The sequence below is a fragment of the Serinus canaria genome, chromosome 3 (genome assembly GCF_022539315.1).
Source record: "Serinus canaria isolate serCan28SL12 chromosome 3, serCan2020, whole genome shotgun sequence".
Taxonomy (NCBI): Eukaryota; Metazoa; Chordata; class Aves; order Passeriformes; family Fringillidae; genus Serinus; species Serinus canaria.
In genome coordinates, this window is record NC_066316.1 from 60,334,617 (window position 1) to 60,350,850 (window position 16,234).

At 37.9% G+C, this 16,234-nt stretch overlaps 1 protein-coding gene across 1 annotated transcript in view; it reads left to right on the forward strand.

Moving 5' to 3' along the window:
* Window positions 1-16,234, forward strand: part of PTPRK (protein tyrosine phosphatase receptor type K) — a 352,054-nt gene that overhangs the window by 199,532 nt on the left and 136,288 nt on the right. The window lies entirely within an intron of this gene.

Sequence of the window (16,234 nt, forward strand, 5' to 3'; positions counted from 1 at the left end):
TTTCCATCATTTCATTTTCCAGGACTTCTGATAATTAAGATGAACTATATTTCAGTAAGAAGACAGCCTTCTGGCCAACTGACTAAGCAGATGCCAAGTGGAAGCAAATGATGCTAAGTTGAGCTCTCAGGCAATTAACAGAAATTAATGGAGCAAGTACCTGCAGTCTGTTTCCTGTAGGTGTCAGTTCAGTGTCCTTGCCCTTCCTGCACTTCCAGCTCAGATGACCTTCAGGGGTTTAGCACCTGAGGTTTCCTTATCAAAATTTGCTGGGATTTCTCTCATGCTTAGCAGAGCTCACAGGATTCCTGTAGTGGATTAAAAATTTCACAGGATTCTGGAATTTTAATTAATTGAGTGGGAATAATTGAAGCAATTCTTCAATGACAAGAATCCTGTTTTGACTCATAGCATAATGTTACAGAGGAAGGCTTCCAGAGGGACTTGTACTGAGTAAGGAGCTGAAACCTGTCACTCACCATTTGGTCTAGTTTCCACCTCATTTCTGAAAAATGCATCTCCATATTGCCATAATTTATTGCAGGTTCTTAATCTGTGAAGGAATATCTTGCATGCCCTGTTTTTTGATTGATTCTGTGCCTCATGACCAGATTCACACACCAAATATTTATTTGTTTATTTATTTGTTGGACTCTTCCTTAAAGATATATATGTAGATATAGGCAATGTCTGTTTATGTGCAACAGCATCTGATATTACAGCAGAGGCAACAAAAGGCATGGTCCTGCCTCTCTTTTCTCTCTCCTACTTCGCATGACTTGCTATTTCCTCTTCTTTTACCTCAGAACCATGCTTGGCCCTCTCTCAGTGAGCTGACTGGGGAGCTAAATTAAAAAAAAAAACAAACAACCTGACACTGTTGAAAGAAGTGGGTGTTTTTGTGTCAGACCAGTTTGCAAGTAGTAGAACCACTGGTCTGGAAAAGATGGAAAGACCAGAGAAGTGGTGGTGGTTCACTCCCCGCAATGATGTGGTCGTTTTGGGTTGGCTTAGATATAATGTCAAACTGCATCCTCAGCCTGCTCTGCAGGTGGATTACACTGTGCTGCAAAAATCTTTGTGCCCACAGGGAATTGTGGCGTGGAATGGTTCCTGAGATAAATGGTGTTGTCTTGGGGGTTTTCTTTGGGAGCAGCTTCCTTGCATGAACATGCCTTTAGAGGAGTTGATATAACAGAAAGGGGCTGACAGGAGATACAAGCATGTTCCCTCAAGCCCACGTTATCTTGTTGTAGCTGACGAGATAACCAGATACCAGAATGATAGGCCTTAATGTAATAGGGCTGAATAGAAAAGCCCGCAGTAAACTTCATCTTTGGGTTGTTACTGGAAAAAACAGCTGGACTTGGATGGAAGAAGAAGAAATCGACCAGGAAAAAAGAAAGGTAAATAAAAAGGAAAAGAAAGATAAATAAAATATTTCTCTTGAATTGGACATTTAATTTCACAATGCTAATTAGGCCATTTAAAAAATAAATACAATAACATTTGGAATGGCTTTTCAACAATATACTAATGAAGTAAGCAATTATGATTTGTATAGGTGTAATTAAAGCATGGAAAAGCAAACATATCAGTGTAGTTTTATCAGCAATATTAATAATAAGATAGCTATGCACACATCACTGTGCTGCTCTGAAAAGTATTTGAAATATTCACCCAAAGGAAAAAAAGCAGAGGCAAAATGTATTCTTGTTAAAGGATTTGTTGAATCTAAATTAAAAAATATTCTTCCAATGAAGAAAAAGTGACTGATTGCAATATTAGAAGTAATTCAAGTTTCTCAAAAGGATTTTTAAAAGGAGTGAGTCAACCAGAGGGCAATGTAAGGTGTTCATAGTTCATAGAAAAGACAATACAAAGGCAAAAATAGCATACTGAATAGCAAAAGATTATGAACTTGGGTGAGAAAAGTGCCATGAGGACTCATAGATGGAATAACAGGTGTTTTGTGGCTTTTTAATGATTGATTATTATATGGCGTAAATGGGGCATGAAGAGAAACGCTTCATTAAATAACTTGAGAAAAATTAGGCAACACAGCAAAGGGGAAATGTTTTGGTCTCTTTAGTTCTTTGAAAGGGTACTTTGAGCTTCAACAGTGCTACTGGCCTGCTTCCGTTACCCATTTTTTTTAAGAGAAAGAAATGATAGACTATTCAGGCCAAGAAAAGCATAAACACCACAGAGTTAGAACACTTACCTGTGGGGGAAGTACAGGGAAGTATTCTAACTACTTGTGAAACAAAGGCAGACAGCAGGGCAAAATATTTTGCTTTGGCAGGAGAGGCTGTGTAGAAAAGTGGTGTAGATTTTTCTTAAGGTGTTGTAATGGTTGTAAGCCCTGGTATTACTCATGAATTGGCCCACAATGAGAAGAACTGAGGGAGTTTAAACAAGATGTTTTACTTGCTGACTTTGTTTGCCTTTGCTGATCATTTTCCCCACACATTTAAGCGATGGTGGGATATGAAAAAAAAACAACTTTATAAGATGTGTCTGGAATGACTTAATGAAGGTACAGCATAATTATGGTCTTCTTACTGCATCTATATTATGTTAACCATTCAGGGTTGTAAATCAACAGAAAATTATTCTCTTTTCCATTAGTTAGCTTTTACTTTACATTTTACACTAGTTAGCTTTTGCTCTTCAAAGTAGCTTTTGTTTTAAAACCTAGAGCTCTCCATTCGGGCATCAGGGAAAAAAAAGAAAGGAAACCTTGATAATTATAATGAAATGTGAAGGAAATGTGACCATACAGCCATGTACCATCCACACTCTGAAAGAAGAGGATAGTTAAATCATTAGTAGCTCTATGCAGGGGGCACTCACCTATATGGATTACATGGATTGAAGTCTATGGGTTATTTCCAATATTGTCCAATATTCAAGAAGTAGCTTGACAGCTAGCAGCAGTTTCTTGGCTTTTTTTACTTCTAGAGAACATAATAGTGACTTCAGAAAACATTGCTGCTGGGCCAAAATCTTCTTAGTTTAATGTATAGGCTTAGGGAGAGATCTAAGAATGGGAGAGGCACTCCATATACCACTGAGCATCTAGCAATCTATAGGTCAAGATTTGTTGAGCCAGGGATTATATCAATGAATCATGTGTGTAATATCCATGACAAACCTTTAACAAATTTGTCAAATAATTTCTGGGCTGGTGCTTTTGCTCAGTTGGGAGCAATGAGTTCTCATAGTTAGCTCCAGTTATTAACAGAAGAACGTACTTCCCTCCAAAGTTGCTATGTATTTTCACTCCAAGAAACAGCAAATCATTCCATATTAATCAATTTCATGCCACTTGTCGTTTCATGAACATCTACCATGTATTCCTTCAATCATGATTCTTTCATGTTGAATGTTGCAGATTGATTAAATGTTTCCACATAGGAAGTTGTCCTAGGTCTTCAATAACTTCTATTTGGCCTTTTCTGTGTCTTCTCTTCTAGCTCCTCTGGCAGGAGATAGGAAGACCAGACCTATATAATTTATTTTAGATGAGAGATCATTATGGGTTTACACAGTCACACAAGATCTTATGCTTTCTTTGTGTTCTGTTCCTAATAATCACTGATATCCTATCTTTTTTTCTGAATTGAAGTGATGTGGTCTTGAAATTCCCAACAGAAATATTATTCCTCTCTGATTATACTGATTTAGACTCCATAAGGAATTCATAAGGCTCAATGCACTGCTTTATATTTATCAGCTTTGACTTTATTTGCCATTTTATTTCTTAATTCTGCAGTATCTTGAGGAAAACAAGAAAAGCTAGGTGTGACTATTCACAAAATACCTGCAGCTATGTAGCACAGCAGATAAGGCTATTGCTGCTTTATTTGGAGCCATCACTAAAACCTCAGGTTTTCTTACTGGCATTGTAGGTAGACATATGACTTAGTGAATGTTCAGAAAAATGGTTCAGCCTCAAAAAGAGGGTTGTAGACACTCCTCTGGGAATTTCTGAACCTTTAGGCTAAGGTGCTGTACTTGGAAATGGAAAATCTCTGCACAAATTCTGACTCCAGTCAGACAAGAGGAATGGATGTGGAATGTCGTTATGCTGAGAGATTAAGTGTCTTCTCTATATTCCTGAATTATATTCTGAATGCCCTTGTTTTTTTAATCTAGTGCCTTACATGCAATTAGGCTGAAAAATCAAAACACTATTTTGGAGATCCTAATGTAAATGTCTTTTCTTGCAGCTATTTTCTGAATTTGGATGAAGTTTTTGATCTTAACCCTCTCATCTTTTTTTTTTCCATGCATACAAACACACACCCTTTTGTCCCCATAAAGAAATGCAACCCCAACCTCAGCCACTCTAGCCCACTTCCTTCTAAAGGAGAAAGATTTTTTTTTTGTGTATATGGAGTTATTCTGTTTTCAATTTATAAGTCACCACACTTAGGAAGGTATAAAATATGTCTGCATGAGATTGGTTTGTGGCACCTCTATATTCCTGACTGTAACCAAAGTTAACTATAAAATGGGTTTCCTGTACTTGTGTGGCCCTGAGAAAGGGATTATTTGATCACTGGAAAACAGCCAAAATTGACTTCATGCTTAGGATTGGCTAGCCCCTGAATTTTCACTGGCTGAATGTAGGTACTAAGGAGAAGGATTTGCACCCTGAGAATGTGCCTCAGAAGTTGGGAAAAGAGGCTGTGCCAAGTGGGGAGAAATTAGAGATACAAATCTTGCTGATCACCGACTTCTTGTTACAGTGATGAAGAAACTCCTTTGAATAAAACTCTAGTGAATTTTGGAAAGCAAAACACTATGTTAAATGAAAATGAGAAGGTTTAGGGGATTTTTTTAACTGTTAAAAGGCTGTGTTGTGGCTCCTTATGCTTGGGAAAAAAGTTATATGCATCTATTCTGAACGTGTCTGTAAGTCCAGCTTGCCTTTCCCATTACAGCTTGGGGGAGGAAGGTGAAGAGTCAGTGAAGATTTTCTTGAGAGAAGGCAAGCTTATGTGTATTAAGAGGAAGAAGCCTAAATAGAGTTCAGTGGGGCAGCTTCACCATTCCTCTGAGTTGACAAAACTGCTTCTTTTATGCCCCAAACTCACATATATCAGAGGGATAGCAAGTCCCATGAGAGAAGTTTCCTGGTGCTTGCAGTCATTTAAAAGCAAACAAAGCAGCCAAATTCTTCAAAGAACTCTCACACATTAAAAGTTTCAGGAAAAACTTCAGAATTCAGCAGGAAGAATCATGACTTTCCTTTTCTTCATCAAAAACAGTATTTAAAATTTGTGAGAAGTGTTCCCAGCTTTTGGTACTGGAGCCAACAGAGCTTCCTGGTAAAATTGCACAAAAAATTTTTTTTCCCCATGATGGCATGCTTTTGTTACCAACATTTATGTAAAATGTAAGGCTACTCTAGGTATTCCTGCTGTCTGTTTTACTGGTAATTTGGTGACAACTGATTTATTTTTGTCTCCAAATCTTTTGTAATGTGCTCTTAGGTGCATGGTTCAACATGCAGAACCAACAAAGCCCCAGCCTTCAACAAAATGCCTGTTATGAACAGGCATATGTGTAAATGTAATAAACAATGTGGGTTACTTGTGCAATCTTTGAAGGTAGCAATTTCCACAATGGTGCATATTATTATAAACTGTATTATTACCAGTGCATCCTGTATTTGGAGAGAAAAGCTGTACTGTACAATTTCTGCCCTAATAATTTATTTTCTTATTACTTCTGTAGAGTTGTTGATTTTGTTTGCCTTTCTTTTGTGAATACACAAGGCTGCTTCCAGAACTTTCAGTATGCCAGCCCAGCTTCAGTAGATGTTGGTTAGTATCATACTCAATCATTACAACCTGCAGTAGCAGAATAAGAAGCTGTGCATTCCTGTGAAGTCTCATGAAAGAATTGGTAAGGTAGTTTAGAATGGTTAAAATAAGTAAGCAAAAAAGGATTTTTTTCTTGGACTGAATGTTTGTGTCAGTTGAAATAAGATGCAAAATTTAAACTCTTTTACTTTACTCAGGGAGTTTCTGTTCCAGATTCATGTTTCTACTTTGAACGTTTTTTGCAACAAAACAAAGATAACAGGCTTTTATCAACTCATATAAAATCATAATATCTCATAAAGATCTTACTAGCATGAAGAACTGGTGGGGTTTTCTGCTCTGATTTGTTTCTCTAGAAATTTCTTTCAGACTTTTCATCTCTCAGAATCCGTTTGGCAAGGGGGGGTGAATGGCAGCTGCATTGTTACCCTCATTTCACAGGTGTTTCTTAACATCTCTCCAGGTGCTGTGGCAAGGATGATGGTTATTTGGCCACATCTATCCTCCTGCCCCTTTCTGAGGCTGGCTTTCATGGTGAAAGTAGATGTAGTAGCCAGCACCTTCTTAAAAGGTAGTCTCAATCCTTGCCTTCCCTTTTCTCCTCTCTCAAGAAGCTGGACTTGTGTTTCTCTTTCTCTGCTGACCCTGGCTTTTGTCTGAAAGCAACTGGAAGTTGCTGCAGGAACCTAGGAAAGCAGGGAATTTCCATGTACAGCCCTGCAAGATCAGTTTTAAACCTAAACCTCTGTTAATGTAGTGTAGAGGAGTGACACTGCAAGCAACTCTGGTGGGAAGTGGAGGAGTAGGGTTGCTCTCTGAGGTACATGTTAGATGATGAGTATTTCACATCTGTGAGGTAAAAATGTGATGTAAAAACCATTTTGGTTTTGGTTGGTTCATTGCATAGATTGAGGGAAGTGTCTCAGTGACTCCTAAAATTAGCCCCCTTCTCTGTCATTCCAGTGGGCTGCCTTCTGGCATTTTTGGCAAGAAATATTTGGACATGCTGTAATAAGAAATGTGAAGACATTGCTGGTGGGAACATCTATATGTGTCTTAGAAAAGATTATGAATAGAAAGAGAGGGATTTGAGCAAGAAAACAGCCCCTCAAAAATAAGTTTGCTCAAAAGTGATGATGAATTCTGTCATTTCTCCCTGGAGATTTGCATAGGCTGAGCACATACCAAATCCCTCTACATAATCATTAATGTGTAACCCTTATATTACCTTCCTCTGATGGCAGTATTCAAGTGCTGACAGAAAGCTTTTACCATACGTGAAATGGGGTACCTGAGAAAGAACTTTGCAGAATGCCTTGCAAGTCTCAAGGGGAAGGTTTTCTATTCTTCCCTGCCCCCTGTGCATTTGTAAGGTCTTGCCTTAATAATAAGCGTGTGACCTTTCCCTTTTCAGTTTTCCCATTCCCTTTCCCTCTCTCTCTCCCTCTCCCCACCTCTGTGCATCAATTATTTAACCCATGGTTTGATTTAATGGTTACAGTAAAATCAGTCTCATCTCTTACACACTTAAGTTTCTGTAACTGCTGTTAAATACAACTGTAAATGCTTGGAAGCCAATGCCATGCCAGCTATTCCTCTCACCTGCAGGTACTTAAGACTTCAGTGCCCTTCTGGTACAAGGTCATGTGCAGCTCGTTGCATTTATGGAGCGTGATCCAGTTTTGAATCCTGTCTCATGATGCTACTGTCCCAACAGCACATGACATGTTTTTTCTCTGCCATTTAAAAGGCATGCAGGAGAGCTGGTGATAAAAATTTGTGGTAGTACTGGCATGTGGCTTTTAAAACAAGGCAGACAGGAGAATTCCAGGACAGGCAGGAGTGCTGTCTCAGTGAATTATTTTTGCTTTCAAGTTTTATAGATAGGTACAGCTAGTGAGATGTAAATCTGTGTTATTCCCTCCCCCCCCTTTTTATTTTTATCTATTTATTGATTTATTTTTGCTTCACTGAATTCTATTGAAATGCTCTGGCTTTGTTGCAGGTGTTTGAATTTTTTGAGTTTGATTATAAATATGTCACGGTAACTTTTGTCTGTCAGAAAGTTTCTATATTTGGGTAGTTTAGGCAATAAACTGAGTGTGTGAGCATGACTACAGCATCCACAGATATAAGAATAATGCAAAAATCTTCACAATCTCAACAGGACCAGTTCAGACTTAAAATTAAATAAAAATTAAAATAATCCAAGTACCCAGAAAAGAAATATATTCCCATCACAAGTTGCATCACCATGTGAAAGAAAATTTTGGAGTCTCTGAAACAATATTTTGTTTCTCTTCAGGCATTCTTTCTGTAATCTCTAGTTTTATTCCTTCTCACCATTGACAGCATGTGGATCTGCATGCAATCACAGTATTGTCAAATTGCAAAGCCTTGTAGAGTTAAGAGTAATTCTTTCTTGGGAAGCACCAATTTTGAAGAAGGTATTAAACTTTGTTCTCAACCTGCTGGTTCCTGACAATGAAGCAGATAAAATATTTCTTTCCAACAGTAATCTCAACATTGAGATCTCGAGGGCATTGCTGATATGTGTGGATAATGAAGTCATTGTAATCAAGTCTTTGCTGGAGACATTTCTACAGCTGAGTCATTATGCTGACTGATTTTCTTTTTCCTATTTAAAATTTGAATGTCTTCTCATTACAGGCACCTCTTTTTCTTACTTTTATTCATTTTTCCTCTAGGAGTGTGCTGCATCTGTGTCTTTACACAATGCAGTCTTTTTGACAAAATGTGTCATAATCTTCTAATTGATTCCCATAGTAACATAGCCTGCTATCACTCAAAAACTAGGCATGTGTCCTCATCCTAAATTGTTTAGAGAGATGACATATTGCAGTTTTGAGACAGACCTTTTTTTTTTTTTACATATGAGCTGGGCATGTTCTTAACCTTGTTTACACTTTCTGCTGACAATGCTAAAGCTGCACACTGTTCCTTTATTTTAAAGGAAGATAATAAAATGAATGTGGTGGTGTTTCAAATCAAGGTGAATAAAGTGCCACAGTGATGCATAGGATAGAACATCACTATGCAGAAGTTAGCAGTTTTCACTGCTGAAATAATTCCTATTTCAGCACTTTAGGTGGTCACTAACTGCCACGTCACCTAAATTAAATACATTTTAGCTGCATGAGCTTGCAGACTTTGTCGTATCTATGACACAAACTTTATGTATTGGGTGCTCAAAGCTAAAACAGTAGCTTGAAGTGAGCTTGTGACATACTATTACTGTTTGGAGACCCCAAATTAGAGATATTATGTTGAAATATGTCAGTACCCTACCTAAGCCAGTACTGTGAGCTCACTGTTCAGTTTGCTGTTTTTGTTTGTGGCTGGTTTTTTTCCAGTGTCTGATTCTCCAGGTAGTTACCTGAATTTCAATGTTATAGATATTTATTTTTAATGCTTATTTTAAATTGATCCTTTCAGTTTTTCCATTTCAAGTAATAAAAGACGATGAAAATGGTCTTGCAAACTCTCTGAAGAGAGTTGGGTAAATCACTTGACACCACCTGGTCACCAAGCATTACTTAGAATGAGTTCTTTTGTTCCAGACAACTAACTCTCTTAATTAAAATGTAACATTTTGTAGGTATTGTGTCTCAACCTCCAGACTAGCAGCTAGTGCCAAATACTGTGCAGTTGTGATAAATTCTATTTTAAAGTCACAGAAATAAAGTCTGAATAAGTGAAATTAGAAAGAAAAAGAGAGTTTGAGGAAAACCTTTATAGCAGAATTGTAGATCATGAGCTCTTTAAGTTTCTCCATGCAGCCACCATCACTTATGGTCACAAGACAGCAGTTGAAATAAGTCAGAATTAGTTTTTGATTGTGATGGAGTTTGGTTTGGTTTTGGCTTTGGGGTTTTTTTGTTGTTTTGTTTTGGTTTTTTTTTAAATCAAGGCAGGCCTGTAGCTACATGGAACACTTTACTGTAAAGCCTTCTGATTTCTACATGAAGAAGTCATTCTATGGTGTAATATATCAAAGTTAGCTATTTTTCTGAAAAAGTCTTCCTTTTCATCAGTACAGTGCCTTCTCCAAGCTAGCTGTAGAAGACAAAGATGGGAGCAATAGAAACTTTCCTATCAGAAAAAAAATTGACAGTGTACAATTGTTAACAACATAGAAAATGGGTTAAAATGAGTAAAACTTGATAAACAGAGTGACATTTTTGTCCACTGGGAAGAAAAAAAGAAAAGAAACAAATAAATGTATTAAGAAAATGGTAAATGAGTTTACGAACCATAGGAAAGCCAACTGATGTCTTGGGGAATTATTAATTAAATGGCCAAGTTTTATGAGAGCTCCAAAGGACTTGCAGCTGGTTGGGTTTTTATTGTGTTAATTTCTCAGCAGCATTTGGCTTTGCAGTAGTGGAGGTGATTGTAAAACTTCTCTGTGGTGAGTTATTTTGAGGGCTGCAGATGGTTTAAGAAAGCATTCCCTCCTGCAGCCTCTGCAATGTGCCCTGCCCAGCAGTCGAGCTCATGCTGCTTTATTCTGACATTTTTCAGATGCATTGTGTCTTTTGGGCAGGAGTAATCTATGGAGCTGATGTATAGTATGTCTGGCTGAGAATAAGCTTGCACTTGTTCTTCTCCTTTGTCACAAGAATAAGGTGGGCTGCTGAGGCGAGAAAAGCAAGTACCACTATGTGGTGTGCAGGCAAGAATCCCATTAACCAAGTCCCTCATGGCAGCATTTCTCATCTAAGGCTGGGTGTGCACCTATGAATTGGGTAGTTAACATTGTCCTGATATAATTCTGTTTAATGGACTTTCCATGTGAAGTCTGATAAGTGGTTAGGTCTTGGAGCAAACACACCTAGAGGTGTGTTTTCAGTAATGTTGCAAAAGTAAATATGCCACCTTCTTGGTTTTATGGCTTTGGAGTTTTTTTCCAGTCTTTTTGCATTTCTTGGTTTTCAGAAACCAAGGACAGTGCTCATCTCCCATTACTGAGCTGTCCTCGATGCGTTGCACAAACTATCTGAGGTATATTTTGTCTTGGATGTGTTATTCAGCAAAACCACTAAGGACCAAACTACTCATTAGAGATGGAGCATATAGGGTGATAGCTGTGACTGTAGTCTGTCATGCACAGAAAGAGAAAACTTAAGATCTTGTTGGAAACTTAAAAATAAACTGCAGAGTGACTGCAGTTTATTTTTTTTTTTTTCAATGACTTTAAGGTTCATGATACCTCTGCTGCTCATCGGGTCTGTGCTTTCAGTTGGCATCCTTCAGTCCTCTGCTTTTAACCTGCTTTTTAACTGAGCAGAAGAATTTCTTATCAGGCAAGTTGTGTTTTCTGTAATGCTTTCCCCTTAGTTGGCAAAGTCCCCCATTTGTGTTAATACACCTTGTACTGGTGCTGAGGGGTGACAGGTCTTGTCAGGCTACCATCAGTGTAGATGACAGCCATGTGTCCTTGTAGATAGGCCAAGTCCAAAATAAACTTATTTGTCTTAAATTCTGATTTTTTTTTTTTTCCTGTCAGAGCAGTACTTCCTTACAATTTTGGAGAGCTGAAGTAAATATTTCTAGTCTGTATTAAAGATAGGCCACATGCAGAATGATTTTTGCAGAAATTAAAAAAAAAAGCCCAACAAGTCTTTGAGCTCAAAGCCTCCATGGTTTGTTTTCATTTTCAAACCTTTCATAATTCATTTTGTCACCACCTTCATGACTGCATAATTTCTTTCAGTTATACTTCTTCAGAGCTGTAGGTATGAGAAACATCTTCTATTTTCCCCCCAACTTAAAATTAAAAGAATACGGAATTTCCTACTGTTATTGTTCTTCAGTTACTATTTTCATTGTTCCATATGTGGCTTAATACTCTTCTTTGAATTTAACTTTTAAGTCAGTACTTCTTGTTAATGCTTTTTTTTTTTTTTGCTGGATTAACCAGCTTTTAAGACCAAGAATGTTGTTTCCCTGCTAGTACTTGACTGCCATAACTTTTTCTTCTAAATGTCATTCATGTTCTCCAAATTTTAAACAAATATTTCTACTTTTTCTGGTTTTCAATACTTTTAAAAACTCGTGAATCTTTAGAGCAGTATGTAATCTTCCAGTACACAAAGAGTACTGAAGCAAGGCAGCTCTTGCAAGGAATTGGCCCAGCTCTTGGCAAGCAGGGATTTACCCCTGACCCCTCTATACCTTGGGTGTCTCAGATTGCCTGGGTGTCTCACACCTGGGCTCCTGATCCCACAGGGCTTCCTATGGCAAAAATTGTGCTCCAACAAGGCATAGTCAGTGTGGGTCAGGCACTGAACCTCAGCTGAATTCAGCTAGAAAGCCAGAGACCTTGTAAGAAATATGCAGACATGCTTAAACAGCTTTGCAAGAAACTTCCCTAGAAGAGGAAGTGAGTTAGGTGGGAGCTGAGTCAGTCTTGAGTCATTTGTGGAGACATTTTTGCTATACTCCCTAGAACATCCAGTATTAGTTGTATTTACATGAGTTCATATTTTTGTTTCTTTGAATTATGACAAATTTTAAAGGAATTTTGTATTTTGGTTGACCTACTTTCTTGATAGCTTATGGTGTAATTAAAAAAATCAATTTTAGTTTCTGGGGAGCTGAGGCTGATGTCGGTCTCCCTAGAATGAATGAATGCTTTGTTATACTTATAAAAATTGAACTTTTTGTGATTACCCTTGTTGTATGTATTGGGTTAAGCAGTTAATGCTCATCAGCATACCAAGTGTATGGCTTGGTGTGAGACATTTCACAGAGCAAGCTGAACATGCTGTCACCAGAAGGAAGGCACAGTGTGTGCATGAGTGGAGGAGAGTTGCAAGTTCTCACTGCCCAGCATCAATGTGTGCAGGTCCTGTACAAGGCACAAGTACAGGATGAGGCACGCCCTGAGTGTTTGGGCTATGTGCTGACCAGACCTCTCCTCCCCCCCCTCCAAACCCTTCTGCTGTCTACCAAGAGTCTCTTACGAGTGGTACGTGCTATGCTCAGCAAAACATGACTCTTGTAGATAAGACTTGCAATAAAATTTTATCAGGCATGCATCCAGTACCAGCTTTTCCTCCAAAATGGAACAATATGTAGGATTCTGGTTTATTTTTATTTTTTGTTCTGAACTGATCATTACCAGTACACAACTGCCAGTAAGATGCGAATGAAAATACCTTCCTTTGTTTTAAACTTAGGAAGTGTTTAATCTTGAAAGGCAATGTAGTATGGTGTGCATATGTGGCTTGAGAATATTGGAAATTTTATGTATATTGGCTACTATACTAATAACACTAATGACCTTTTCTGGTTGCTTTTTCTGCCTGTGAATGCATAATTATTTGCATACAATGTTTCATATTAAAAATATGACACAACCATTTAACTGTAGGAAGAGTGGTAGAGGAGGTTGAAGTTGCATGCTTATTCTAGTCATTGGTGCCTACATATCACACTACATTTAATATACAATGTCATGTACATACTGATGTGAGCATAATGTACTGCTAGTAGCTCAGCAGAATGAGAACTTTGTACTGATGAAATGTCAGTCTTAATTTTTTATTACCTTAGCTGTGGGCATTTTATGTCAAAACCGGAGCTGACCAAATACTGCAACATGCTATGCATGAAAACACTTCCATTTATTTAATATCTTGCAGATGTACAAGTGGTCTTTTAATGTAGTCTTTCTGAGATGTTAGTGGCAGTGAAAACTAGAAGGATTTCATCAGATTTAACACCTTTATACACTGGCTAAAAATATAGACAGAAAATGAGTTGATAATTAAACTGGCTACATTGGATAAGGAATGTTAAATTTTGTGCTTAGCAAAGGAAGAAAGGAAACTCACCATTGCAGGGTCTTTGATCAAACTCTTTAGTGTATCTTAAATACCTATTAAAACTGTGATTCTACTGATGAGTTAAACCATCTATGGATTGAAATATTTTTTCATAAGTTATGGTTTAGAACCTTATGGCTTTTCACAGAGAGTTCATGGCTGAGGAAAGGGGAACTGAGCTCAAGGAAAATTGATTTCTGGGAATTCTGTGTGCCTTAGCCGTATGTCCTCATAGTAATTGAGGTCAGTTCTTTCTGGCAGAAATAAAGTGCACAGCTCTCCAGTTGGGTTGGAGTGATCAAGGCAGGGGGAGTGTGGAGGGACATCACTGTGCTGCCTCAGCTGGCTTTGGGTCTGGGTGACTGGAAGCCACAAAATGCATCTCAGTAGGGACCACCTCTATTGGAGCACATTGACAGGGCCAGGCAGGAGGAAAGCTGCTGTGGTGGGTACCTGGTGAGCCTCAACTTCCTGCAATTCCACCTCTAATCCAGGCTCTGAACATCTTAAGCCATCACCTAGCTGGGCTGAAGCTGAGTTTTTATGTTGTTTATAAGCCAGAACAAACTTCTGAGAGGGTGATTTTCTTTAGGGTACTTTTTCATGCATCTCTTTTATTTTTCATGCCTCATTTAAGAGGTTTTTCATTTTTGGCAGGCTGTCTTCTCAGGGCACTCTGAAACTGGATTATTTACTACACGTGGACCCAGATTGCTGGGGTAAAAAAAGCCAGCAACATATACTTCCTTGAAGGATTTAAATTATGTTTTAAAATTCACTGAAAGAAAAGTATTGTTGATATGTGTGGTATTTCATATGGGAATGGCCACCAAAACATTAATAATGGCTTTGTTCTATCTTTTTTAGCTATCAATGGCAATTTTTAGACTGTAAAAGTTTCAGGTTGCTGTATATACAAAAGGAAATTGTGATTTCAAATTATAATTGGAGATGTGGTTATAGAATAATGAATGGGAATAATTAATAGAAAGCTAATTGGGTAACATCAGAAAAGTTTATCCTGGTATATTGGGATTGCATGCTTCAGTTGATACTTAGTGTACTTTTGGGATTTCTGCTTGCACCTCACCTCTGGTTCTGATAGTATATTATATTATGAAGAATATTAATAATGCTGCAGAACAATTACTTGTTCATTTGCTAACTGATTAAAATTCATGCATAATTTATTGGAACTGGGAGAGACTTTATAAATAAGTCTCCTTGGCCTCAAGAGCTTAAAAACAAAATGCGTATGCTAATATAAGAATGTGCTTTACTTCTTAACATAAAAACTTAATAGGCAATGCCCTCATTATTGTGAGGTTTTATTTGTGATAATCCAGCTCTTAATCAAAGTGTATACTTCTAAACATAGCCATATGTTTTAGAAGTTTATAACTTGGAGTTGGTAGTGCATCATGCTCATCAATGATAATGTTTTCTGCTGTAATATACACTGACCTTAGAATACATTAGTTGGGCATTTAATATGTTATCGCCACAGCAAATAAACTGCCCTCATTATGGCTAGTTGCATTTCTGATCTTTGATGCAGGTGGGGATCTAAATTAATTCATAAGCACATAGATTGCAAAAGAAGGGTAAAAGGTTAATAATTAATTGAGGTACTTTTTATAGTTTTATATATCCTGAAGCAGAAATGGAAACACTTTGGAGCACTCACCTTTCACTCAGTGAGGAAAAAAATCAGGTCCCATTACAGACACTATAGCATGGCTAAAGATTCCCTGGTCTCCAAACTGAGTGGTTTGAGAAGCAGCTAATTTAGAAAAAGGTCCTCAAGATATGTGCCAAAATCTGGGAAACTTGGTTGCTTATAGAGCTGGTAAATATCAAGCTTGGAGCAAGCTGTGATACCTGGAAGGGAAGTGGGCAGAACCAGGGACTGAACTTCATCATGCAGGGAGGATGGGATGTCAGAGGAGGTCCACCACTCCTCACCCTGGCATCATCCCTGGGAGGCAGAATATGTGCAATGCATCTGTGGCTTAACTTCTGTTGTGCAGAATATAAGGGTTCCCTGCCAGGGAAATCTTACGGTCTGGGGTTAAAAGTTATTTTTAATGTACTGGCCATGAGATCTCCTCTACCTGCTCAGAGTTGCTGATTTGTTAGTTCTGCATCGCTGCTGTGTGAAACCCCTGTGTGCACTGAATTTAGCATTGTTGCCTAATTAACTGAAACAAATTAGCTGAAATATGAGCCATCTGGAATGGAAATGAACCTTCCATGTTTATCAGTGAATTCATTTTATTAGAAAAATACTTGTTGCTTGTGATTGTTTCTTAAAAAAATCATGCTGAGGCAATCTTTCTATGTTAACATTTCTCAGGGTAGAGGGACAACCTCTTTGTTTGGTCTGTTGTTACCTTTTTCACTTTGCAGCTGCATCGAAATATGTAGGCAGGGAGAAGCTGATGAGAAGAGGGGATGACAAAAGGCAGCACACATCCTATTGTTCAAGTTTCGAAATCAGTAATAACTTACTAAAGAATAAAATATTATATGTTGTTGCTACAT